This window comes from Berghia stephanieae, chromosome 6, assembly GCF_034508935.2.
Source record: "Berghia stephanieae isolate SIO BIC M18660-M18661 chromosome 6, UCSD_Bste_1.3, whole genome shotgun sequence".
Classification (NCBI taxonomy): Eukaryota; Metazoa; Mollusca; class Gastropoda; order Nudibranchia; family Aeolidiidae; genus Berghia; species Berghia stephanieae.
The window spans coordinates 4,175,622-4,189,895 of NC_088365.1; the positions used below are offsets into that span (position 1 = coordinate 4,175,622).

The 14,274-nt window shown below is 38.0% G+C and overlaps 1 protein-coding gene across 3 annotated transcripts in view; it reads left to right on the forward strand.

The window, feature by feature from the left end:
- The first annotated feature begins 9,480 nt into the window (after positions 1–9,480).
- Positions 9,481–14,274, forward strand: part of LOC144974363 (elastase-1-like) — a 43,637-nt gene continuing 38,843 nt past the window's right edge. Inside the window, exon 1 of one of the 3 annotated variants that reach the window (XM_078917185.1) lies at positions 9,481–9,589. The gene's annotated coding sequence lies outside the window, so the exon portion shown is untranslated. Of the gene's footprint in view, positions 9,758–14,274 lie in introns of all 3 variants that reach the window. The other 2 variants (XM_078917183.1, XM_078917184.1) reach the window with 2 other exon arrangements.

Genomic DNA, 14,274 nt, shown 5'->3' on the forward strand with positions numbered 1-14,274 from the left:
TGCAAATGCACATACATTAAGAATCACCCCCGGCCTAGACCAATACTGTCTGTTCCGGGCCCAACAAGCAGTCATCGCCAGAGGGATCTATATCAAGATTCTGTATTAATGGCAATCTCGCAATCTTAGTAACTTGAGTTTTTATATAGAACAATATCCATTCCATATGCCCGAAGCGGTTGATAGCAAAATTTTACATGTAAGTCGAGACTTTTCGACAGAGACAACGCAGCTACCGGTCTTGTACCCATTTTACACCCTACTACAGTGAGAGAATGTGTGTAATGAACGAGTCTATAAATATAACTCTGCAGGTCAGAGGTCTGAGTCACGACACGAGACCAGAAAGCCTTTTTAATTAAATACACGTGCATACATAGGCTATATATTATTTAGAGGTACTCACGTTCTCCATTATACTGTCGTAGTTTGGTTATGTAGTCATGTTGTATGACAATCGCTTTTGGATCGGAAGGTCCGGGGTTCGAGCCTCGCTCCGGGCATAGTTGAGTCCTGGAAAAGGCTCTTACATTATCTCACCGAACTCAGGTGTAAAATGAGCACATGGCCATTAACAGCGTTATCTTTGTCCGAAAATATTGTAATATGGCCTAACAGGTTTCATGTCCTTTCCTATATGTTAAGTGTTGCTGTTGGCCAGGGACCCCTTGTAAAGCGCTTTGAGCATGCTTAGTGGATATTGCGCTATATAAAAGCTCATTTTTTATGATGAAAAAACAAGTATTTAACATTTTGGCCAGAAAATCGTCCTTCAAATATCGATCGATTATAATGACCCCTCATCTTTGCAAAAACAACTCTCAAACTTCGGACTTTACGATATCCCAGGTTTGAGAGAGTTTGTTAAGAAAAGGGTCATTTTCATCAATTTGTTCTAACATGGCATTTTACACATCTGTACCAATATTCGTCACAAGGAGGAACAGCCACAGGTTTGAGAGTTTTTGCCAAGGAAGGGTCATTTCCCGTCATGTGTTACATCATGACAGTATAAACATCTGTACCAAAATTCGTCACACGGAGGAATATCTACAGCATAAAATGTGTTTATCCACTAGTTAATCTCTCTCTCTCTCTCTCTCTCTCTCTCTCTCTCTCTCTCTCTTTCTCTCTCTCTCTCTCTCTCTTTCTCTCTCTCTCTCTCTCTCTCTCTCTCTCTCTCTCTCTCTCTCTCTCTCTCTCTCTCTCTCTCTCTCTCTCTCTCTCTCTCTCTCTTTCTCTCTCTCTTTCTCTCTCTCTCTCTCTTTACAAATATTTTTTAATCTTTTTTTTTTACTGAAACGTGATGTCGAACAAACACGCACAATGGATCTTAAATCTTAAAATACAAAGCATTAAGTGCATGCTATAAATAATTTTGTTGAGCAAAATAAGCTTGACAATTCAGAATTTTGTTCTTGCAAATTTAACAAAGACATTTTTTCAAATTGTGTGATTAATAAAACAAATCCGATTGAAAAAAATGTTGTTCCTATCGTAACGAATGTGGTGATTTTCCTATGGTAAGGAGAGACGTTAAACCACTATACCCAATATGTATAACATGCAAGTCGTAAAGAATATTTGATGTTTCTCAGTTCCAACAATAAACATGATAGATTGAATTTCTAAAATTCCTTTAATCTCGGGGACAAAAAAATTCTTTAGGGTCTATCTCCAGAAAAGACCGAGATAAGCCGAAGGACGGATAAGCCCGGTGTCAGACGCAATGCAGCGCTGCAATACGATTCAATAGTCTGATGTCACGCCTCCTGGCAACGGCGGCCATCTTGGTTCTAAACAAAGAAAATCATTACGTTTTATTCTTCATGCTGGCTAGAACTTTTCATATGTCTTGTGATCAGAATGTGTAAAAGTCAAAACATGATCAAATGTATGTGTTTTTTTTCCAATGGATACGCTTTATACTCGCCGGAAAAATATTTCATACGGGCGTCCGCCATTGTTCCGATAGTTTAGAGGCGGTGTTACAAAGTTACCATGCGTCATTAGGAAGGAAGTGACGTTACGACTATTGAATCCTTTGAGCATTATGGGATACGTTTCTTGTTTAATGGACAAAGGAGATGCCAACAGCGGGGATCGACCAGTTCATCTCGTTGGAACTGCAATAATGCCATATTATTATAATTCGCGTGGTCATCTCTGCCGTCGTATGACAAAAGGACGTAAATGCCATGGGGTTAGTTTTGAACTATGGCCGGAAATGTGTTCGGAAATTTGAGGATTTATTCTATGTTTCAATTTCAAATTTGTGTATTTCTGATAGTATAAAATTGCACATTACTATGTGACCTAGATGGTATTGTATGCCTTGAAATGAGGTTTCCCATAATATAAATAGCTAATTTTTGTTTACGTAGGCACTTGCGTCATTTTACCATATGACGGCAGATCTATTCACACGTGGACGTGTAGATACGTGCCTTTTTCTTGAAATGACGGCATGAGTCGGTCAAGACACACGGAATTCTCCCATGACCAGAACTAAGTACTCATTAGCACCGGAATAGAGAGGTGCAATCAATTCTAGTAATTACACCTCTGCACTTCTTTACACCACCTACTTGTGTGTAGATTTCTGCCCTTGTCCGTGGTTGGTACTGAGACGGTTATTTCATGTCAGCGTCCCTTATTTTGTGTGGGTTTTTTTCTTTCTTTCGGTATTCTTTAAAAATAGTACTCATATGGATAAAAGTCCAGATCAATTAGGTCTACGGAGTCTAAATATATCCCGGGTTCTATAGCGTGAATCTGTCAATAGCAAAGCTTGCCACCTGGTGCTACCCAATGGATAGGACGCTTTTTCTATCGCAAAGTACTCTCCGCCAGAAGGAACAGGCTCAGCTACCCAATCACTGCTACGTGGACAAGGGAGGGGTGGAAGGGGGGGGAGTATTTAAAAAAAGCTGAAATTCACCCGGATATCAGTCCCTTCGCGCGTAAAGCTGTTGCCCTATCAACTCAGCTATCAGGATCCACTATCAAATTGATAGCTTTAACAAATCGTTTCCGGAAGATTTGTTGTGTTGGTAAATTTCCTTGCATATATTGTGTTGCAGCTGTTAGCTACGAGTGTATCCTGGGAGTAGTTGTTTTTTGGGGGGATTTTTTTTTTGGGGTGGGGGGGGGGAATATGTCTGAGTTTCAGCCGAGGCTATTTATTCCCCTGACCCTGATAATAAAGTAACATAAGACAAAAATAATAACTTTCTCATCGGTCTATTACATCACCTAAAGCAACATTACCCAACCGATTCGTACTGTTGATACACATCGATCACGTAACAAATAGTCTAAAGAGAACCACCCCCACGTTTTTGCGGTCAAATATATCCCAGTTTGACGTCACATCCTGTCACTATATTTCACATAGCGATCTTAAAACATACCGAAATTAGGAGCTTTACATAATCCGAAAAACGTTTGTACTCAAACCAACAACAACACTTGACAAGGAGGACATGACAAGGCGCTATTATTTTTTTTCAACATTGAGAGCACAATTAATTGTTCGTCCAATAATCAGTTCCCCTTCAATGAAAGTGATGATTAGATTAACTCAAAATGCATGATTTAACTGTTGAAAAAATAACTGAATCCATCTCGATTGTCTTTTGACTTCGTAAAAACTCCACCGAGCTTTTTATTTGGGCACGGAGAGACATTTTTTTTTTGCATTTAATATTTTATATATTTTCACTTATCGTAAAATTCTTGTAAAGATCGGAAAATGTGACCCTTCGTCTCAAAGCGGTATTAAGTCGGGATGGTTAAGATGTTGAAAATTGAATTTATAGCCAGAAATATCAGATTTATGTTGAGTTTGTATTTTTTATAGATGAGAATGGATACCATATTTTAGGGTGCTAATGCCAACAATTAAATTGTTTGACCAATTTAACATTTAATTCGGCTTTTAAGCATCTGATTCGTTCCGACATAATACCGTTTTGAGACGACGGCGTTCATATAAATTTTAAGAAATTGTTTGTATTCAAAATAATGAGAGGAATCACTAGCGTGTATCGGTTCAATGCAAGTACTCCCAACAACATTGTCATTATCCCTAACCGGAAGGTCGACAGACAACCCACATATAAAAAAATTAAGACGGCTGTTTTCGATGGGATTTTACGAAACAAATTAGATTTTTTTCGATAAAATCATCACGATGGTTTATCAATCTCACAATACAGGCAAATTATATTCATGTCAATTGTAAACAATTACTACATTTAGTCACGGTCGGTCCAATGGTTTCCGATCTCATATATATATATATATATATATATATATATATATATATATATATATATATATATATGTGTGTGTGTGTGTGTGTGTGTATAAGGAAAAATATTTTCAGGGGTGTCTTGTCTTCTGATATGTCCAAGAAAAAGCTTTACTGTCTGTATCATCTTGTTAAGATACAGCTCTTTAATGCCTAGGAATTCTGTAACAATTTGGTTTATTTCCTTTGCTGTCCAGGGAAAGCGGAGAATGTTCCTGTAGTATTTCATTTCAAATGCATTGAGAATAGAAAATGGCATTTTACTTAAAATCCAATAAGATTGTTAAAATGAATTAATTGTGGTAGAGATTTATATTTCCTTTATAGGGAATGAGATTAGCGGAAGAGTAGCGTCCCTTGATTGGACGTCACCCATAGTCTGTGACGTCACCGGAGGAAAAGTTATTAGAGAGAGAACGTCATGTTGGTTGTGCGCATGCCTCTCTCGTCCTCGCGGAAGAATTCATTTTGTTCAAACACAGACTGACTGCCAAAGCTAATGCTTTTAAAAGCAAATGTATACCGGTAATTCGGGCTTTATACCCTTTTCACAATTTCGTATTATAACAAGATGGAGTAGCACGCAGACCAGTACATCGAACAACATTGATTTTATCTCGAAAGAACAAAAGAACCCAAACTTCAATCACCGGAATTGAGTCCGATGGATTGTTACATTTGAAATTTGTTGACAGACAAAGTATACAAAAATAAAAGAAACTTGGGCTTTTCTATAACGCAATATCCATGAACATGCTCAAGGCGCTTTACAAGGGGCCCCTAGCCAACAGCAACACGTAACATGTAGGACAAGACATTAGGCCTGTTAGGCAAAATTACATTTTTTTTTTCAGACAAAGACAACGCTGTTAACGGCCAGGTACTCAATTTTCACCCGAGTAAGGTCATCATCATATCTTGTCGCGCCAGTGAGTCAGCCAGTCCCGGGCAGTCTGGTTGCATTCCCTCAGGTCAGCATTGGTGCAGTGAGGTCCCAGCGAGCATTCAGACAGGATGTGGTCCATGGTCTGTCTGGGGTGACCGCATGGGCATTCAGTGCCCGGTGAGATTTTCCATTTAAAGAGGTTGGTGGCGGTGTTTCCCACCTTTGCTCTAGCTCTGTTCAACGCCACCCATTCTTTTCTCTTGAGGTCTGTGCCTGCTGGGAGCTTTTCTGTTGGGGGCTGGAGGGCATCGTTTGCTGTCTTGTCCCATTCTACCCATTTGTCTAGGCGGAAGAATGCTGAGTGGTCTGGGTGAAAGCTCTCTACTGTGAGGAAGCTTTTCCTTGATTTGAGCCTGCTTTTGGGGCAATTGTGGTCATGAAGGGGGTGTCTCTGGTCCATTTCCTGTTTGTATTTTTGTATTTGGGCATGAGTTTCCCTCCGGATGTGTGGTGGGGCTATTCCTGCTGCACGATAGACCAGTGGTAATGGTGTTGCTCTCAGCTGGCCCGTTATGATCCGGCAGGCGTTGTTGAGCTCGGGGTCTAGCTTGGAGGCATGGCATGATCGGGCCCATACAGCTGAGCAGTACTCCGCAGTTGAGTAGCTGAGGGCCAATGCTGTGGTCCTTAGAGTTTTAGGGTCAGTTCCCCAGTTCATGTTTGCCAGCTTTCCAAGGAGGGCATTACGCGTGGACACTTTTGCCTTGGTCTTCATCACGTGTTCTCTGAAGGACAGAGTCCGATCAAGCGTCACTCCGAGGTACACTGGGTGGTAGTTGTACTCTAATGTCTGGCCATTCCACTTGATGTTAAGTTTTTTGTGGGCTTGGTACCCGAGTAAGGTGAAAGAATTTGAGTTCGGAACTTTTCTAGGGACTCAACTATGCGACGCTTAAAGTAAGACTCGAACCCAGGACCTTTCCCACTATATCCCATAGCCGCGCCACAGTCAACATGTAATGACTTTTACTGAGGAGAGGGCCCTAAAGGGAATAATTCAAGTCTGTTGTGAAAGGATCACATGATAATGAGACTAGAAAATCGATTACAGTTTAGACGAAAGATTGTGGAACGTCATCGAGAAATACTGTGAATCAACTGACCATTTAGAACACTGCATTACTTGAGTGGACTTTACACAGATTATTTTACGTTTGTTTTCGTTTTTGTTTAATTTAAATTTGTGTATGTTTTTCTTGAACCTCGCTCGGATCATTGTATTTCAATTAGATTTACTGTTTTATTAATGCTTTAAAGTAAAGATTATATACAGACTGTGTGTGCTAAATTTAATGAAAATTGGTTGAATGGTTTAGAAGATATAACTGTTTGAAAATGTCTCATTTTTGGTTACCACTCGGTATACATACATATATATTATATATATTATATATATATATATATATTATATATTATATATATATATATATGTATACATATATACATAGACATGCATACTACCCTCTTTCTATTTTCCACTCAGTATATCTTTCATTTAGAAAGTTTCGTGGAAGGTAGTAAGTACACATTTGGCGAGTATAAGAATTCCTTGGTTCTCGTTAAGATCATTAACACCCTGCAGTTTAGTTAATGAGTCCCCAGAGGATAGACTGGAAGGCCAATTACTACAGGACAACAAAGACAACACAATGGATCGATGCTGCACATACTGTGTCAAGACTTTCGTCTCGGGTGTCACGTTGGTGGATTACGACTCTCGTACACACTGATTCAATATATATATATATATATATATATATTATATATATATATATATATATATATATATATATATATATATATATATACATATGTGTGTGTGTGTATGTATATATATATATATATATATTATATATATATATATATATATATATATATATATATATAATATATATGATATATATATTTTTAAATTTTTTTTTCATATAGAGCAATTTCCACTATTAATTTAGTGCAATTTACAGGGGGTCCATGGCCAACAGCAACACTTAACATGTAGGACGAGACATTTACGCCTGTTAGGCGATAAAACAATCTTTTTTTCGGACAGAGACAACGTTGTTAACGACCAGGTACTCAATTTCACCTGAGTACGGTGAGCAAATGTGAGTAAAGAGCCTTTTCCAAGGACTCAACTATGCGCCGAGCGAGGCTCGAACCCAGGACCATCCGATCCGAAAGCGAGTGTCAAACCACTAGACTACATAGCCGCATATATTTATATATATATATATATATATATATATATATATATATATATATATATATATATATATATATATATATATATATTATATATATATATATATATATATATATATATATATATATATATATATATGAACATGATACATAGAGTGTTTGACTAAAAAAAAAGCGTATTGAAAACGTTGCTGTTTGAAGCTCAAAGAAATAAATAACATTAAGAAATTGAAAGACACCCATACCAAGCAATAAGGTCAAAGGTCATAATTCTTTTCACTAAACTGTTGTCGACGAGTTTCACTGTTTTCTGATTCACTTCAAATTTACGAAGTCTTCTTCATATGTGAAGTCTTTTTACATGGTGTCTGTATGAGTCTTAAATTTTAACTTATTGTCGATTGTTATTTCCAGATACTTATATTCTGACAATACTTCCACTTTTCCATTATTTATTTCAATTAGGAGATAACCGAATTTTGTTTTCCTAAAGTCAAAAGTCTCTTCTTTGGTTTTCTTTACGGTCTGGGTTACTTTCTTGTTTCACACCAATCTGTTGCGTTCAATACAATAAGAGGTGCCCGATTGGCGTCAAGACCTTTCGGACACACCGAAATTGATGCTATAAATAGAACGACGATGACGTCAGTCATGTCTTTGTTATTGTTTTTTGCCATCCGTGTTTATGAGTAATTCTCACTAAACTGTATTAACCAGACTATAAACTTTTAAGGTTACCCATAGTTTTGTGTGTTGATCCGTTATACCTCCGGCTGGCAATGTTGTGAGCTTCTTAGCTGAGCGCTTACTATCTAAAAGTAATTTCGAGATCGTATTCATAGCCTACTAAAATGGCCAGATACTTTTATGTCGTCTGACTGAAGTTAAAGTTATGTGTTAATGCTTTTATTGTTATTATATTAGTTAAATAAGGGTTTTGAGCCCGAAACGTTCCGTGTTTTTTTATTTAGTTCTTTTTAGAAGCTTTATATTGGTTGTGTTCACTAGTGGGGGAAATAAAGGCATTACGAACAGAAATTCGTCAACTTTAATTATTATACCGCTGTATTGTGGAATGAAGAATAGATCTAGATGAACCTTTGGAGCCATCAACGATCAAAAACAGTCCAATATTAAAGTTTGTAGGTGCACTCAAATGTGCCTGGCAACAGGAAAGGAGGAGGGGGGGGGGGGGATCAATTAGCGATTTACAGCATCAAATGACCGATCATTATACATAAGCATATTTTGTAAATAATAATTTGAGTCAACATGTCAAACGAATTACCCTAAATTAAAAAAAAAACGGTTTGCAAGTTACTCGTCTATTTTCAAAAATAGTTATTTAAATTTTAGATTTACCAGTAATTCTATGCTCGTTGGCAAACATTGTAATTGGGCTGTACAGAACAATTTTGACCCGCAAGCCAATTTTATTTTTTCTAAAGAATAGATTAAAATATTTTTTTACAGTTCACAGCTTCTAGCAGTTTAGTTCAGAAAAGTGAGTGGAGCAGGCACTTATGTTGATAACAACAAGATATGAAGTGAGTCAGAAAGTACCAGACTACAATAGAGAATAAAAATTTCGCGGGGGTGATGGGGGTTTGAACCCGCGATCGTGGATAGCTCATACGGTAGAGTCTCCCCGGCCAGGCGGGAGTTGTCGTACCAGTAAGGTCGCGGGTTCAAACCCCCATCACCGCCGCGAAATTTTTATTCTCTATTGTCTTCTGACACTTTCCTACTCACTTCATCTCTTGTTGCTAGCAGTTTAGTGTCACTTTTATCCAAGTTTAACATCTTTGACTATAAATTCAACTTTCAACATCTAGACCATTGGACATAATGCAGAGTTGAATTAATGGGTCTCAAATCTCAGTTTGATATTGTTTACGTACGTTTGCGAGATTCTCGTCACCCACGAGATTCTTGCCAACCACGAGGTTCTCGTCACCCACGAGATTCTCGTCACCCACGAGATTCTCGCCAACCACGAGGTTCTCGTCACCCACGAGATTCTCGTCAACCACGAGATACTCGTCAAAACAACGGCCTGCATCCCTCTCTGTCAAGATGATGTTGATATAAGAAGAGAGTGAGCACAAAAAGCCCGGTCTTTCGAGGTAGGGTGAGCGATCGCGTGCGAAGGGCTTTAACTGGAAGTATGAAAAATACATTGGAGTAGATGAGAATTTTGTTATAGGGAATTTTATGGACATCATGGCTATTCTTTAGGATATTGTTTTACTCAATTGAAAAATATTTCGCAACCGAACCTGTCACTATTACAAGTAAGATACCATTTATCTATTTTATGATTGATTTATGTGAGGCTATGCGCTCTTGTGGTATGACACTCGCTTTCGGATCGGGAGGTCTTGGGTTCGTGCCTCGCTCGGCGCATAGTTGAGTCCTTGGAAAAGGCTCTTTACTCACATTTTCTCACCGTACTCATGTTTAAAAGGAGTACCTGGCCGTTAACAGCCTTGTCTCTGTCCGAAAAAGTTGTAATATCGCCTAACAGGCGTCACGTTTCGTACTACATGTTAAGTGTTGCTGTTGGCAAGGGACCCTATGTTAAGCGCTTTGAGCACGAGCACGTTTAATGGATATTGCCCTATATAAAAATAACCAACCCTCTCTAATCGGTATTATGATGGGGTGAATTAGATGAAAATCTGGAGAGAGAAAAAAGCTTTTTAAAGGACAGCGTGGTCTTTGCTTCGTACCCGAAAGGTACCGAGTTCGATCACCCACCGCAGCACTATGTGGCCTTGAGCAAGTCACCTCACCCTAGCTCAATTTGCAGCGCTAGACTGCGGCTGATGCCTGGGTTATTCCAGTCTTTCCTTGGAATAGACCATAGAGAAATAAATTCCCCTATCGGATGAATAAAGGAAATTTTTTCTTTATTGATATTGAGCGCTTATACAACGCAATATCCACTAAACGTGCTCAAAGCGCTTCCGAGGATTGTACTCAATTTCAAAACACATCATAGCCTTTCTCTCTTACAAGAAATATATTTTATGATCAATTTATTTGTTACACACTCTCTCAAATCGGTATTATGCTGGGGAGAAAAATATCACTAAAACAAAGAAACAAACAAAAATGAGAACTGACAAAAATAAATAACATAAATTTCCTTTATTCATCCCACAAGGGAAATTTGTCTTAAAGGTCTAGCACAAGGGAACACTAGAATAACCCAGGCCTCAGCTGCAGTGCAGCGACTGCAGCGCCATAAAAACTGAGCTAGGACGAGGTGCTCACGGCCACACAGCGCAGCGGGTGTTCGAACTCGGTACATTTCGAGTCCGAAGCAAATACCGTACCGCTAAGCCATGCTCCCCCATGTTACGAAATATCTACTAAACTTGCTCAAAGCGTTCTACAAGGAAAGGTGGTGTGCATTATAACAGTAACCCCCCCCCCCCCCACCGAAATAAAATAAATAAAATGCAAGAAACAATCATCACAAACGAGTCATCTTCCTCGACTGTGGACGGAACCTCAGATCTTCTGATGTATGAGATGAAAATTGAGCTTCAGCTTTTTAAAAATATACCTAGATACAGTCGTGGCTAAAAGTTTAAGACCAAGCTTTGAAAAACTCTGATCCAGCTATCTTGTTTCATTTTTCGCACCGTGCTCTCTGGTGCCGCACAGGAAATGAACTCATTTCAATAAAAGATGTTTATTCTGCATTTTTGATAGCTGACAGCAAGGCTGATATTCATATTGACATTCAGAAACAATATAGCGCAATACCCACTAAACGTGCTCAAAGCACTTTACAAGCAAGAGGTCTCTAGCCAACATCAAAGCCTAACATGTAGAACGAGACATGACGCCTGTTAGGCGATATTACAAATTTTGTTTTTCGGACAGAGACAACGCTGTTAACCAACAGGTATTTATTTTACACCTCAGTACGGTGAGAGAATGCGAGTAAAAAGTCTTTTCCAAGGGCTCAACTATGCGCCGATCTAGACGCGAACCCAGGACCTTCCGATCCGAAAGCGAGTGTCATACCACAAGCCCACATAGCCGCACAAAATTGCATACATCAAGAAAATGATGGTATTGAAGAGAATAATTAAAGTGCAAAACGCTGAATTTTAACTTTTTTTTTTCACCATTTTTTCTCTCCTTACCGCCCATTTTCAATTTTTTTTTTATCGAAATGTTACACCGACCCAAGACACAAATTCGATGTTTAGACTCAAATTTAAAAGAAATGAGTGCATGCTATATCTGTGATTTAGATTAATTACTATCTTTTAAATATACACACTCAAGTTAGGACTAAAGGCCAGAGGTATGGCCTATCTCAATTTATCAACTTAATATATAAAGTGTTGCTATTGGTTCTTGGTTGCAAAATTTTACATTTTTGTTCAGTTGCATATATTGTATACATTGTCGCCATAGATTCTCAACTTTGTGTTTATACATTTTCATGCATGCCACGTCTGTAAACGAATTTCCATTTATTTGGATGAATAAAGTATATCTTATCTTATCTTATCTTACATAGCAATCACGTTTTACAAAACGGCATTAAGTTCTTATGAATACTTTCAAGATTGTGCCATGCTACATATTTTGTGATAAATAAAACAAATATTATTAATGAGAAAAATGTTGTGTGCATCGTAACGAATGTGACTATTGTTCTATACTTGGTAAGGGGAGGGTTAACTTTGAATATATTTTTTCGCCTTTTGTTCGCTCCAACATAACACTGGATAGAAAAGGCGGTGACATTCATTTGTTTATCTGTGTTTATCTAACTATTCAACCTTTTTCCGTAGATATTCAGATGGTTTAGAGTATGAGGTATAGCACCTCCACCGAGAGACCAGTTTTCGAGCCCCTCTTGAGCGCATTGTGGTTTTTTGGTATGACACTCGACTTCGAACCAAAAGGTCCACGGTTCGAATCCCACTCATAGTGGCGTATATTTTGAGTCCTTGGAAAGGGCTCTTTACTAACATTTTCTCACCATACTCAGATGTAAAATGAGTATTTCGCCGCTAACCGTGTTGATTCTGTCTGGGGAAAGATGTAATATCGCCTAATATTATTTATTTTATTTATTTAATAGCCGTTATTATCTTGTCCTACATGACAAATGTTGCTGTTGGCTATGAAACCAGTGTAAAGTGCTTTGAGCTCGTTCAATGGATAGTGCTCTATCTAAATGCTCCGAGGTTATTGATTTTTGACCCTTTGCTTCACTCCGACATAACACTGGATAGAGGCACCGTATCACATTTATTTTTCTGTATCCATGTTTATCTAATGGCTGCCTCTATTCTCACCCCCCCCCCCCCCACCCCCCCCCCCCCCCCCCCCCCCGGCCGATTGGATTACCGAAAAAAACGTCGCCGGCTTTTTGCGATTTGGATTTGATTGATTTTTTTTTTAATTGTGCAACTTGTGACAAGAAACTTAACAAATTACTGCATTACAACCTTTGGATTAAACATACAACAATTGTGGACTACTATTATGAAGACTAGCATCAGGGGGTGAGAATAGTCACTTCGTTATCTAATCATTCATATTTTTCTGTAGATGTTTAGATGGTTGATTTGTTATCTCAGTACACTTCACCTTCCCGAGAGACGCGGGTTTGAACCGGGTTTCCGCATTCATCTTATTTTGTTTTAGCAAGAAAATGTGCCCATAAAACTCATTTTGCGGCGCTGCACCACGACTGAATCCTGAGTAATCGGGATCTTTTTTTTTTCGAGAAAGACACAAAGAATAAAAAAATCAATGGAATGGACAACACGAATTTCATTTTTTAAAAATTTATCTCTCATTTAGTTTACTTAATTTTCATCGACTTATACTATTATCTAATATGAATCGCATCATTATTCAAAATCAAATAATTGATGTGTATAATAAAGACAAGATGGTTGGAGGTCTTGTCGAATGAGAAGTACAGGTGATGCTGCTTAGATTTATAAATCCAGAACAAACAAAAATAGATTGAAAATTTAAATAGGATATATATAAATTATCCTCACCTCATTCTGTTATATCCCTCTACAACGTTGTTTCGACCCCTTGTCACAGTAAAGGTTGTTCACAATTATCTTATTAAATTTTATTTTATTAAGAACTGAATTCATCTCACTCCAGTTATATTTCGGTAGGCTTAGATAAACTTTACCTTCTAATATTAGATCGTCTTTCCTTTTATAGCCTTCCCTCGAATTAATTTCTAATTAGTGAATACTTTTCGTTCTACATTCTGTCACGTAGCCACTTATTATAAAAGCTGATAGGTCTAACATTTGACACTCACTTTCTCTCCACAATCTATGCCGGACGGCCAGTCGCTCTATTCCTTATATATATATATATATATACTGGAAGATTTTTATCTTTTGGGACTTTGTAGATATTATATCTACACCATTAAGACGCCGGAGCTTTTAACTTTGATTGTATAATCTTCAAGGATCAAACCCAAGCCCGCTGTCAAAGGACTACACAATAACCTCTTACCAATTGCCTGGAAGTGGAATTTTACGAGTCCGATCCTGTTATCAGAGGAATAGATCATCCAAGCCCATCAACTGCCTGGAAACGTAAACTTACGAACCTGACATATTATCATAAGTTACGTAAAATATTCATATCTCTATTTGTAACTGCCACGATCACTGTTTACCTCTTTTAATTAAATTTCATCATTATTTTTATTTCATTGTAAACAAATCGTTAATTGTTTTTCATTTATAGTAACTAGTAAATTCTGGGGCCTCATTCTACATATATCTTT